Source organism: Physeter macrocephalus, chromosome 12 (assembly GCF_002837175.3).
Source record: "Physeter macrocephalus isolate SW-GA chromosome 12, ASM283717v5, whole genome shotgun sequence".
NCBI classification, from domain to species: Eukaryota; Metazoa; Chordata; class Mammalia; order Artiodactyla; family Physeteridae; genus Physeter; species Physeter macrocephalus.
In genome coordinates this window covers 61,778,123-61,791,770 of record NC_041225.1, presented here as the reverse complement: position 1 = coordinate 61,791,770, position 13,648 = coordinate 61,778,123, and the positions used below count along the sequence as shown (strand labels likewise).

At 47.2% G+C, this 13,648-nt stretch overlaps 1 long non-coding RNA gene across 1 annotated transcript; it reads right to left on the bottom strand.

The window, feature by feature from the left end:
* Nucleotides 1-6,883: 6,883 nt before the first annotated feature.
* Nucleotides 6,884-10,101, bottom strand: LOC129392644 (uncharacterized). The gene is made up of 3 exons (XR_008618895.1): nucleotides 9,693-10,101; nucleotides 8,305-8,957; nucleotides 6,884-8,107 (listed from the first exon to the last, which is right to left on the bottom strand). It is a non-coding gene; the product is annotated as an uncharacterized lncRNA (long non-coding RNA).
* Nucleotides 10,102-13,648: the final 3,547 nt, after the last annotated feature.

Sequence of the window (13,648 nt, the reverse complement as noted above, 5' to 3'; positions counted from 1 at the left end):
CCCTGCATCGGCAGGCGGACTCTCAACCACTGCGCTACCAGGGAAGCCCGAGAGATGACCTTTTAAAGACCAGATCCAGGTTGGGCAGGACGTCAGGTGTCCTCAGAGAGCTGCTAGTCCCCCTCAACCCTGCTGTTGCTTTTCAGCCTCGAGTTTCTTCCTGATGACATTCCCCCAAGAGCAGGAGGGTGCTCCAGAGGTCAGCTTCTGGAAACAGGAAACAGTGATTAGCAAATCAAGTAATTAAGGTCCAGTGAGCCATTGGATTCCAAAGAGCGGTTATTTGTTAAGTGAAGACAGACCTTGGCCCCCAATGAGATCTCTGGTTCTTGGAAAGGATGACCAAGACAGCATACTGAAGACAGTGCAGGCCCTGCCTATGTGTGAAATTCCAGCAGCCCAGCTCTTCTGATGACAGAAATGACCGTAATAAACCAGGGAGGCCACAAGTCAAACAAATAATTTGGTTGACAAATAGGAGTATAAACAAGGCCTTGATTAATGAATTTCCTAATAGTTCTCTGTTTATTGACATTAGCTCAGCTTGGTCATTAAGCCTGACATTGCCCATGGACGTTGTATGGTATAATATCTTCCATTCAAAGACTCCTTTACTGCTTTTTTGTTGGAGGTTTTCTGTCTCTAAGTTCTGTCTCCTTGGCTGGACCATGAGCCCTGAGCCTGTTACGTGCTTATTGAAAGAAGAGTGAGGTCATGGAGCTTCCTATGGGTGCTAAGCAGAAAAATGAGAGAAATGAGAAGAGCCTCCAACTTCAGCATCCTAAGCGATCAGCATTGGGCTGGAAACTGGGTTCTAGGGCCCTTTGATTATAACTTTTGTTGCCTTTTTCACTAATCGCTTAAACCTGTTCTGTTTGGAGTGCTCCATCATCTGAGGTGGGGGACGTCATTCCTGCAGGTATTCTTCTGGTGTTACAGGCCTTCCAAAGGGAGTACAGAAAGAGCCAGTGGATGGAAAGCACACTAAATCAGGTGGAGGTATCCCATGCAAATGAGAGCTTCCCTGTGGTTCAACTTGGCCTTGACTTAGACTGCTCCTGACAGAGCTCACCTTACTAAAGTATTTTGGGGGATCTCAGCCACTGCGTCTGGTGGCCAGAACCCAAGCCAGGGTTGTCCTGGGAAGGTGCCAGCAGGCCTACAGTTAATCACCAATCCCTGGCCAGTGCATGCCAGGAGACATTGTCCTTGTCAACAGCATGGGCCCTGTGGTCCTGGGCCAACATTCCAGCCCGAGGCAACTCGGGCTACAGCTTGAGGTACTTGGTGAAAAGCAAAGGCAGGAGGAGTTGAAGCTGTAAATGCCAGCTGTATTTTTATTGGTCGTCTGCAACTTCAAAGGTTTCCTTGCTTTAAAGGAGGCATAAGCAGGTATCCAGTCGGCTCTCCGTGCTCCCGGCCTTGATGCCTTATTGATTTTCAATGTGGCTTGACTCCCAGGTGGGCAGACTTCAAAACTGTCTGTATTTTGTTGCTGTCATGTTTCCATCCCTGTTAGTTTCCATCTCCAGCAAGATTCTGGGTATGTTTCAGGGCAGCTTTTCCTTCTTCAGCTTTCTCTCAATAATTTTCTTCTGGACAGGATTTCAGACAGCCAGGGTCACTTCTGCGGGTGTGTGTCTCGCGTTGTTTGTACCGAGCTGGACCAGCTGCCGGCAAGTGTGAAGGAGAAGATGCAGTCCTTGCCCTTAAGGGGTTCACTCCTCTCAGTCCTTCTGAGCGTGGGGCTGCCGTGGAAGGTGTGACCTGTGATGGGGGTGTGAGGCTGGTGACTTCATATCACCTCCAATTTAACACATCTTGTGCAGAACTGACCTCAGGCCAGCAAGTGTTTATTGAGCTATGGTGTGTCCAGCCCTGAGACAAGAAGGTTCATTAAACGTTTTCTATAGGCTAGACACTGAGCTTCACTGATACTTACTGGTAGCTTTCCTTAAATTTCATGTAAATTCTCCACTACTCTGTGAAGCAGGTTATTCTTGGCTTGTCTTTATCAATGAGTAAGCTGGTTTTGCAGGGTTGTAATAATTTACCCAAGCTCGTTTAGCAAGCAGATGGCAGAGCAGGATCTGACCCCTGGGCTGTTCTTGCTACCATACCAGGCTGGGGGTGTGCCTGTGTGTCCGTGTGTGTCGTGGGGAGAAGGAAAGAATGCTGGAAACTTGTCATCTCGCTGGCAGATGCACCTATTCATGTGGAATAAACAAGCAAGGTGAGGTTTATGTGTGGTGATGATAATAATAGCAAACACTGTTCTAGCTCCTACTGGGTGCCAGGGACTAGTCAAGTGTTTCCCCAGTGTTAACTAATCCCTATGAGGAAACTGAAGCACAGAGATGCTGGGTAACTCTCCCAAGGTAACACAGCTGGGAAATGTCAGAGTTGCGATTCAAACTCAGAGTGTGTCTTAAACACTTGATTGAGTTTCGGGCCTGCCAGAGAAGGATGCCGGCAGTGTGGAATGAGCGCTACTTTTTGCTGAGAGTCTTTTCCCTCCTCTCCCACACTTTGACCTCTTCTAAGCCTCTGAGCACAGGGAGGCAGGCAGCCGGATCTGGGTGTCACTTCCCTTTATAGGTGAGGTAAGGCACAGAGGTGTCAGGTCGGGGCCCATGTCACCCAGACCACCGCCCGGCCTGCTGTCTTGCCACTGCCGGGGTTTCTATAGGAAAAAATGTTGGGGCAGCGAATAGATGTTTGGTCACAAGTGTTTTGCCTGCAAACTGGGACACACGGGTCCATGAAAGCAGTCTCCTAAACAAGCAGCTCCTCTCCATCTGCTGTGGTCACAGAGTGAGCTGGGAAAGTGGCTTTTAATGAATACAGAAGGAAGTGACAGGGCAGGCTGGGGAGAGGCTGGGTCCAGGTCCAGGTCCGGAGGAGTTCCCCAGTGCCCTGGGCACAAGGCCGCCTGCTCCACAGCCCGCCCCGCTCAGCCACGCAGGAGGAGAGGCCTTTGAAGTCACAGACCACCAATAAAATTGCAGCCGGCACCAGGGGCTCCCAGGGCTCCGGGCGTGAGATTTTACACCACTGGGGCTGAGCCAGCGCTGACAGGGCTGGAATGTGCCCTGGACTCCCCTTTCCTCGGCAAGAGCCACCAGGGCGTCTCAGCCCCTGGCCACCTCATCACCCAATCAATCAGGGCTGCAGCGAGGGCCTGTGAGTCCCCACAAGGAGCAGCTCACAGTGGAGGTGTGGACTCAGGGCTGTTGCACAGGCAGTGCACTGCCACAGCGCCGGCAGGCGGAGTCCAGGCTGACTGAACTCTCTGCTAAGTGATGGCGAGGCCGGGGGAGGGGGAGGGCGACTAGGGCTGGAGTGGTCGAGGGACAGCCTCCTTAGGTTTCAGCATGAACCAAGGCATGGGACTAGGATAAAGGGGCACGCTTCTCCCTCCCCCACACCGCCTTCCCTCCTCCCTTGTCTCCCTCCCCTTTCTTGGTCACCTTTAAACTGCTAGCACTGTCTGGCCCTGTGCTGGGAGTGGCCCCATCTCTCTGTTCTTAAGGAGCTCATAGTCTGAGACAGGCAGCGTGTCCTTGAGAGTGGACTTTGGATCAGGACCTGGAGGAAGAAGGTAAAGGACGGGGAACCTGGCCGAGCACCATGGCGGCCCCCGTATCCATGAGCACAGAGGGGGCATCATCCTCACCCATGCCCAGAGTTTTCTTGTGCCTTGCCCCCTTCCTCTTGGGAAGCAGCTGTGGATTCGATCCTCCTGAGGTGTTTGGTGATGAGTGGATTAACTTCCCTCAAGGATAGTGAATCCCAGGGATTGGGCTGAGTAGGGAGAGCCATTAACGAGGAGCTGAAAGAGAGACCAAAGATACATGGGGAATGGGCAAAAGGGAGGAGGAGGGAGGGAGGCCGGAGGAGCAAAAGCAGCCACCTGGCTTGGGCATAAGTACTTAAAAGAGGAAACTGGCTAATCCAAAGAAACAGAAACCTTAACGGGAGACTGTAGAGTCTGCAGGAGCAAGAGAAAGTTGAAAAGCAGAGAGCATTTTGGTGTCCTTGCACTCAGGTCACATCTGCAATGCAGGTGGCTTGCTCATCTGCCTCAGTTCCTCACCCACCCCACCCACCTTGGTCTTTTAGGAAGGACATGTCCCCACCAGGGAGGTGACAATGCCACATGGGCTGACATCCATTTTGACATGGGGGATGATGAGGTCTCAGACCCGCACTGCTTCTGCGCCCTGGAGCTGTGGCTTGAGTTTGTTTGTTTCTCCTTGGCTCTGGCCACCTAGGAAGATGGTGCACTTTTTCACACTCACACTGAAGACCTTCTTCTGATCACCTCCTTGCTGAGCTGAACAGAAGCCTGTGGGTAACCAGCAATCTGATGTCTCTAACCTTGGACCTCATTGTTCAGGATGGCCCAGTGGGTCCCCCTATGCCTTCTGCGGAAGTCCTAGCTGCTCCCTCAGGGCAAATACCCCAAAAGAAGGGACACTCAAGGGTCAGAGCACACATGGAAGCAGGAATCACCCTGCCACAAATCCTCAAGTGCTTACAGAGAGAAGATGAGGCACCTTTCCTCACAAATAGTGATTCTCCACGACTGCCAGGTCACTCTTGTCCAGTCTGGTTATCTGCTCTTATCACCGACGGAGCTTTCTGATTACAAAAGTAGTCCTAATCCTTTGTGGACATGAAAAAAAAAAAGCAAGCGTAAAGAAGAGAATAAAAGTCATGCATGACCTCTAGGAAAACAAATAAAAAGCATTGTTGATATTTTGGTGTATACACTTCTCTTCTACATATGTTTTTCTCAGAATTAAGATTATATAAATGTGCAACTTGCTTTAAAAATTATTTTAAAGAATTTCAGTTATTAAAATTTGTCATAAACCTTTATAATGGCTGCATAAAATTCAAACATGGGCTGCTCTAGAATTTCTTTGCACGTTCCCCTATTGCTGCACATGTAGGTGTTTCTAATTTTTTTAATAACAAAATCTATAATGCTTCACAAACACCTTGGTGCATACAGCTTATCTTCATTTGGAATATTTCCCCATAATCAATTCTACATGGAACCTTATGAATCTCAAAAGAAGAGACGTATGGCTTGCGGTGATATGGAAGAGTACTGCCTGGGGAAGGCCATCTGGCTCCCAGCCAAATCCCACCAGAGTGGAGGACCAGTCAGATAAGCAAATGCATGGGTCACTGTGGAAGGCTGAACAACTCCCCGCTAAAGATGTCCACGATGTAGTCCCCTGAACCTGTGAACATGTTTGCCTTACATTGTAAAAGGGATTTGGCAGACGTGGTTTGGTTAAGAATTTTGAGATGGGAGATTATCCTGGATTATCTGGCGGGGCCCAGTGTAATCACAAAGGCCCTTATAAGGGGAAGGCAGGAGGGTCAGCATAATAGAAGGAGATGTGAATACAGAAGCAGAGATCAGAGAGAGAGAAAGGATGGCTTTGAGGATGGAGAAAGGGGCCATGAGCCAAAGAATGCAGGTAGCTTCTAGAAGCTTGAAAAGGCAAGGACAGGATTCTCCCCTAAAGCCTCCAGAAGGAACCAACCCTGTCAACACCTTGATTTTAGCCCAGTGAGACTGATTTTGGGCTTCTGACCTCTCAAACTGTAAAATAATAAATATGTATTGCTTTAAGCGACCAAGTTTGTGGCAATTTGTTTTAACAGCAATAGGAAATTAATATAGTCACCAATCTATTATAGGAGCTAAAATGTCACTGAAATAAATGAAAAATGGGGTATGGGTCACATTTCCATATGCAATCTTGTAGTATCCGTGTTTTAACACACACAATTTACTTCTCACTCACACCAGTCCCAATGACTCTGGAAAGCAAATGTCCTCCGGATGACAGCTCAGGGACCCATGAGGGCCCCGTGTCTGAAATGCGGCCTCCTTCATCAACGAGGCAGAGGAAGAGAGGGAAAACCATGCATGGGCTCTTCCCTGCCTCAGGCTGGGAGTCCCTCTCACAGCATACAGCTCTGCCTTGCTCTATGGGGCTTGAGGCATGTAGCCTTCCTGCTGCCAGAAAGGGGATGAGAGCTGGTGATTCGTAGATACTAGTAAAGTCTACCAGGTTGTGCATGCCAGAGGCAAGGAGAAACGGTCTCTGCTGCTCTAACTCCATGTCTATCAAGTGCTTTGTGACTCACATTTGCAGCTGTGTGCCATGAATTCGGGCCTCCTGACCAGTCCCGGGACCAGCCAGCAGACAGTTACCTCAAGCCAGCAGACATCAGCAGCTGAAATTCTGACACTGAATCATGCAACGAGTAGTACTATCCTCAGGAGATGAGTGATTTATTGTATTATCTAAAATTTAAACGTTTTAATATACCTCCTAAGAAGTTCCCTGGCTCAGAAAACTGCAGAGGAACCACAGGGCTCTACAGAAGGCCATCTCCCTCTCTGGGAGACCACCTGCAGGGAACCAGCCTTCCACACCCAGACTCCAAAGGAATCACGGGAAAAAAATGGAAAGCCCAGGGAGAAAGACATTTACATCATATTTTGAACACAGGTTTATAATTCTATCTGGAGTTTGCCTCAGACTTCAGTGAGTGTGAGGGGCTAATGCTACCCATTTGCAAGTGACGAGAAAACTGGGAAATGAGAGACTGCTCCAAAGCCATCAAAGTGGGGATGTACGTATACGTATAGCTGATTCACTTTGTTATACAGCAGCAACTAACACAACAATGTAAAGCAATTATACTCCAATAAAGATGTTTTAAAAAATTAAATAAATAAAAGAGACAAGCAGAAAAAAAATGTTATGGCTCATTCAAGGTCTGAAATAATTCTATATTGATTTTTTTAAAAATTTTCCAAACCTTACTTAAAATTTTTCTTACAGTTTTATTGAGATATAATTGGTATATAGCACTGTATAAGTTTAAGGTACAACATAATGATTTGACTTATATACATCGTGAAATGATCACCACAGTCAATTTAGTGAACATCCATCATCTCACACAGATAGAACATTAAAGAAATAGAAAAACAAATTTTTTCCTTATGATGAGAACTTTTAGGATTTACTCTCTTTCCAACTTTCATACATAACGAACAGCAGTGTTAATCATATTTATCATGTTGTACATTACATCCCTAGTGCTTAAATATCTTAACTGGAAGTTTGTATCTTTGACTGCCTTCATCTAATTCCCTCTCTCCCCACCCCCCACCTCTGGTAACCACAAATCTGATCTCTTTTTCTATGAGTTTGTTTGTTTGTTTAGTTGGTTGGTTTTTTAAGTATAATTAACCTACAACACGATGTTAGTTCCTGGCACACAATATAGTGAATCAGTATTTCTATACATTTCAAAACAATCACCATGATTGATTGTTCTGTCACCACACGAAGATATTACACAGTTATTGACTATATGCCCCACACTGTACATTTCATACCCACAACTCATTTATTTTGCAACTGGAAGTTTCTTAACCTCCCTCACCTATTTCTTTCCTGCCCTCACCCCTCACCCCTCTGGCAACCACCTGTTTGTTCTCTGTATCTATGATTCTGTTTCTGTTATGTTTGCTCATTTGTTTTGTTTTTTAGATTCCACATGTAAGTGAAATTATATGGTGTTTTTCTTTCTCTGTCTGACTTACTTCACTTAGCATAATACCCTCTAGGTCCATCCATGTTGTCACAAATGGCAAGATTTCATCCTTTTTTATGACTGAGTAATATTCCATTATATACAGTATGCCACATCTTCTTTATCCATTTATCTATCAGTGGGCACTTAGGTTGCTTCCATATCTTAGCTATTGTGAAAAATGCTGCAATGAGCATAGAGGTGCATATATCTTCAAATTAGTGTTTTAATTTTCTTTGGACAAATATTGAGGAGTGGAATTGCTGGATTGTGTGGTAGTTCTATTTTTAATTTTTTGAGGACTCTTCATAGTGGCTGCACCAATTTGCAGTCCCACCAACAGTGTTCAAAGCTTCCCTTTTCTCTACATCCTTGCCAATACTTGTTATTTGTTGTCTTTTTGATAATTGCCCTTCTGATGGGTGTGAGGTTTAAGCTGCCCAGGTCTTCCAGCTCACATATTCTTTCCCTGTTGGCAAATCACAGGAGAGGTCAGGTTGAAATGAGAAGGTTGTTTGTACAATTTGAGATCACCTAAGGCACTAAGCAATATATTTCAAACTTGGCTACACATTGGAATTATTTAGAGAACTTAAAAAAAACCCTCAATATCCAGGCCATACCCCAAATTAAATCTGAATCTCTGGGAACAGAATTATTACGGACCCTTTCCAGTCGGACCCAGACAAAGGTCCTCCTGCCTGGTGTCATTTGAGCCAATAGAATGAGACCAAGCTCAGTTCAGAAGCAAAGGGAAGCTTTATTCTTTGATCAGAGGATGAAGAGGTGCGAGCTCATGCTCTAGAGCAGCGGTCCCCAACCTGTTTTGGCCCCAGGGACCGGTTTCATGGAAGACAATTTTTCCACGGACCGGCGGTGGGGTGGGGGAGGGGTTCAGGCGGTCATGCGAGCGTGGGGAGTGGCAGATGAAGCTTCGCTCGCTTGCTCACCCGCCGCTCACCTCCTGCTGTGCGTCCCCGGTCCTAACAGGCCCCCCGCCGGGGGCTGGGGACCTCTAGAGCACAGACCTCTAAAGCACAGACTCTCCCATCAGGCTGTGGGCGGGGCTGCTTTATAGGGATCTCGGCCCCAGGGAGGGGAGGGGGCCGAGTTCTTCCGGGGTGGGCGGAGCTGTGCTGCTCACGCTCCAGCTCCAGTGCCGGGCGCAGGGCCTCTGCTCACGGCCCATCGCCGCCATGTTGAATTGAGTGTCCCGGGCAGCTTCTGCACACGGTCCCCCAGCTGAGGTGTCAGCACAGCCACGTTGCACCGGAACTCCAGTCTGAAGCGCCGGGGTCAAGGCCTCTGTCCACAGCACCCTGTGAACAAGTGAAACTAGACTAAGCACGAAGGAAAGGCAAAGAAGGTCAGACTTTATTTTATTACCCAGATTCTATTTCTGTTTCCTGGGAATTGTTAATGAGGTTTGCTGGTGACAGAATCCGGGTATCAGTAACGTTGATGGATTGATTGAATACTTAGGTCTGAGAACTATGTGCTGCCTGGGATAAGTCTTCCAAGGAAATAGAAATGCTTCTGCCCCTGCATCCCTAGATAGTGCCTGGTTGGGTAAAGCCAGTGGTGCCTCGTGCTCTCCCTTACCATGTCCCGAAGGATAACTCAGCCCCTTTCCCACTGTCTGCTGGCCCTGAACCCATATGTCTTTCTCAAGGACCTCCAGGCTGCTTCTTTATGGGTGGATTTTAACACTCAGGGAACAATTTTAGGTTTCTAATCTCCAGGGAGAGAGAGAGGCCAGACGTAGTTTCCCCATCTTTACTTCTGAGATATTTAGAGATGTATTCTGTACCAGTAATAAAAATACAAACCATCATGCCTTACACATCCAGAGTGACTTGTACGTCCCAGAGTGCCTTCTGTCCCACCATCTCTTTTGATTTTCCCAGTAGCCCTGTGGCCAGGCTGGGAAGGTATTAATCCACATTCCAGTTTCAAGCCCTGCATTTCTCGCTGCCTGCAGTGTTTTTACCAGGCAGCTTCATCAGGGACTCACAGTGAACATTTCTGAAACATGCTGTCTGATCCCCACCTACCTCTCTTACTCCTGTGTTTTGTTTTTGTTCGTTGCAGCGTCATGTTCCTGATGGTCCAGGCTTGAAATCTTGACCTCCTTGTTGGGTTTCACTCTCTTCCTTGACTGCATATCCAATCAGCTCCTAAATCCCTCTGCTTCTATCTTTGCTATCTTTGGCCTCTGATTTCACCTGCCTTCTCTTACTGCCTTTCTCACTGCCATCTGCCTTCTCCCTTCTCTCCTGAACAATTGTAATTGTCTCCCAAGTGATCGTCCCAGCCCAGTCCTTGTAGCTGGATTAACCACCCTACGTGTAGCTCTCACTGGTCACTCCCCTGCTCACAGCCCTCCAGCACTCCCTACTGCCTTATGAGTCTATTCTGAAACTCCTGAGCGGCATTTCAAGATCTCTTACTATGCATGACTCCAATCTACCTCTCCAGTTTCACTTCCTGTTCTGTGTCTTACGTGGCAGCCAGGCTGGATCCTAGACATTCCTGAAGCATGTCCCAGGCTTCTCCATCTCTGGGCCTTTAATGTCACTGATGTGATTAGAAGACTCCCTCTTATTTCCCCCACCTTTTGGCCTGTTGGAGTCCTACCTGTTCATAAGTTTGCCCAAATGTCCTTTCCTCCACAAGGCCTTCTTAGTCTGTCACTTACAAGTGGGTTCTTCTGTGCTTTCCGTAGTCCTTTCAAATTATCTTGAAGCTTTATCAAATTTGCCTTCTATTGTGGTTATTTATGTAGAAGTCTAATTTTGCACACTAAACTACAAGCTCTTTGAGGGCAAGGAAGGCAAGCCCCTTGTGGTTTTCATCTCTGCAGGCACCAAGAGAGCCTGGCAGGGTCCTTAAACATTGTGCCAGCTCCAAAAACATGTGCTGAATTGAGCGGATTCCCCATCCAGCGTGCAGATAGGCTGAGAATCAAATAAATTAAGTAGCTTGCACCAGGTCAGAAACTATGCTCACAGCCCCCGACTCACAGTGCAGTCTTTCTTTCCTTGACCCCAAGATTAGCTGAAGAGCCGGAAGTCCCACTGGCCATTCGACAAATATTCATTAGGCGCTGACTTTGTGTCTGGCCTTGGGTGCTGGTGATACACTGGTGAAAAGACAGTGGCACACCCTGCCCTCATGAGAGGCTTAGACCAATGGGGGAAGGCCAAACTAAGTACATGGTAATTACATGCTAGAGGGACAAAGAGTGCTGGGATGGCATAGAGAAGGGGTGTCTGCCTAGACTTGAGGGGCTGTGCGTAGTCGTGAAGACCTTTCCTGAGACGCTGCTGTTTAAAACAGTTATCTAGTTGAAGAAGACCTAGAAAAGAATGGCTTTCATCATGGAGGAGGGAATATTTAAAGGCCCTGGGGCAGGAAGTAGCGAGGATGAAAAGAAGGCCAGGGTGGCTGAAGCATAGAGAGGGAGAGAGACACTGGCAAGAAACAAGGCTGGTCAGGGCAGGGTGTCTGAGGGGCCATTTAAAGGCCACATCCAGCAGGGGCTGTGGTGGGAAGTGAGGTATGGAGAAATGGGTGGACACGAGTGGATGGGGAGATCACCGGAGACATCAAGCGAGAAAGGATGGAGGCCTCGGGTAGAGAGGTCACAGTGCAACAGAGGAAAGCAGACCGACAACCACCCCAAACAACCCTCTCCACGATTACGTACTGTGAGCCCACACTTGGAAGGGAGCAGGAGGATTTAATGCCTTTTCCAGCTACTGGTTTGGGCAGGCTCGGTGGAGAAGACAAGTAGAGCCCCAGGTGGCACCTGGAGGTCTGGCTTAACCCCCAGGCCCTCCACACACTTCTGTGTGGCCTGGGCAGGACCTGGAGCCTCTTTGGTTTTTATTTTCTGAAATTATAGTGAGATTGGTAGAGCTTCCGTGTTGATTCCACTAAAATCCTTTAGATTCTCTAATAGAATAGGACTCCAGACATCCTCCAAAGAATGACTATCATTTACACTCTCCTGGTGAGGAGGTCCATGTATGAAAGAAAATGTTGAAAAACAAACAAAAACACAAAACTCCCCCAAACAAAAACACCAACAACAGTGCAATTTACAGCTCTGGGAACTTATTGCAGACTGGCCTTTGCAAGGTGGACAAACCTTGCTGTTCAGGAAAAAAAAGTGTAGTCAACACTCATTGGATTAAGAGTGTAGAAAAGCAAATGTGTTCAAATCTTAAACACATCATAATTTTAAGCATCCCCAAGTGTTTAAAAAGTGTTAGCTGCTATGAGCACATATATCCATTCACTAGTTAAACATCATAACCTGTTTCTTTTCTAAATACTTGGGCAGGAGAACAGAGGACGGTTAACATGTTAAACACACTGACATGTTTACTATGTGTTGCAAGAAGGTGTTTAACTTTTTGTGCTCCAAAGCTAAACACTTTGGAATTAGAGATTTGGGTAATTCCACCTCCATTTAGTATGACTGTCACCTAGTGGTCCCTGGCTTTGGGCAGAGACACCTTTGGAACTGCAGATAATCCAGTGATAACCTGGGTTTCATAAAGAGTAGGACTGGGCTACTTACTGCAGGATCTTGGGTGCGGATGAAATGTATGTTTCTGAAAGCAAGTCATAAAGGGAATTAGTCCTGAATCCATAAATTGCTGAACCCAGACCACGCTCTGGGTTAGCATGACCAGACTCTTCTCCCAGGTGTTCATTCTATCCTGCTCTTAAGAGCTTTCCAGGAGGCCCCAGAAGTTGACCAGCTTGGGCCTTGGTCTGTTTGCCACACTGGCTCAGACTCTTACAGAGATTAAGTAGAAGCTAGACTGGAAAGAAAGAGAGGGAAGAAGGAGAAAGGAAGAAAGGTGAATATTTGTTTCCAGTGGCTGCTTAATAAACTATCACACACTTGGTGCTTAAAACAACATAAATTTATTATCTTACAGTTCTGGAGGTTAGATGTCCTACATGGGTCTCTTTGGGCTAAAATCAAATATCAGTAGGGCTGTGTTCCTTCTGGAGGCTCTAGGGGAGAATCCATTTCCTTTCCTAGTCCAGCTTCTAGAGGCTGCCACATTCCGTGGCTTGTGGCCCCCGCTTCATCTTCAAAGCCAGCAGTGGGCAGTGGAGTCCTTCCCACACTGCATCACTCCATCTTTGCCTCTCTGCCTCCCCCTTTTACTTTAAGGACCTTTGTGATAACATTGCACTCACCTGAAAAATCCAGGATACCCTCCTTAGCTGATTAGCAACCTTAATTTCCCTGTGCCTTGTAACATTAACATTCACAGGTTTTGGAGATTAGGACATAGACATGTTTAGGGAGGCGTTATTCTGCTTACTACAGGGTATTACAGCAAGAAAGGCGAGGTGGGGTGCGGGGATGGGAGAAACGGAATTACATGAAATTATACTAAATCGAAACCCTACTTATCCTGGGATTAGAGACCATACCAGACGAGCACCAGATAGTGGTCTGGGAGTATGGGCCAGAGGACACAGTCTGGCCCTAAATGACTGTGTAAGTCATTTCAGACGGTCTGGGTCACTGCCCTCTTAAAAATCCATTGTATCAGTTAGGGTATGGGCTAAGCTGCTATAACAAAAGGACCCCCAAAATACAATGGCTTAAACAAAAGAGGCTGTTTCTTTTTCGTGGTAGTAATGGAGGTAGGCTGCCATGGTGTCTCTGCCGTCTCCAAGCTTCTGGTTTCTATTTCTAGGTCCAAGGACATTGCTCCAATTTTCCTCAACTCATAGCCTGGAGGACAGGAAGAAGGGACTGGAGAAAGTCATGTACATTCCTTTTAAGGGCATGATCTAGAATAGAATTTCTCAACCTTGACTCTGTCGACATTTTGGGCCAGATAATCTTTTTTTTTTTTCTTTTTCCTCTTTTTGTGGTACGCGGGCCTCTCACTGTTGTGGCCTCTCCCGTTGCGGAGCACAGGCTCCGGACGCACAGGCTCAGCGGCCACGGCTCACGGGCCCAGCCGCTCTG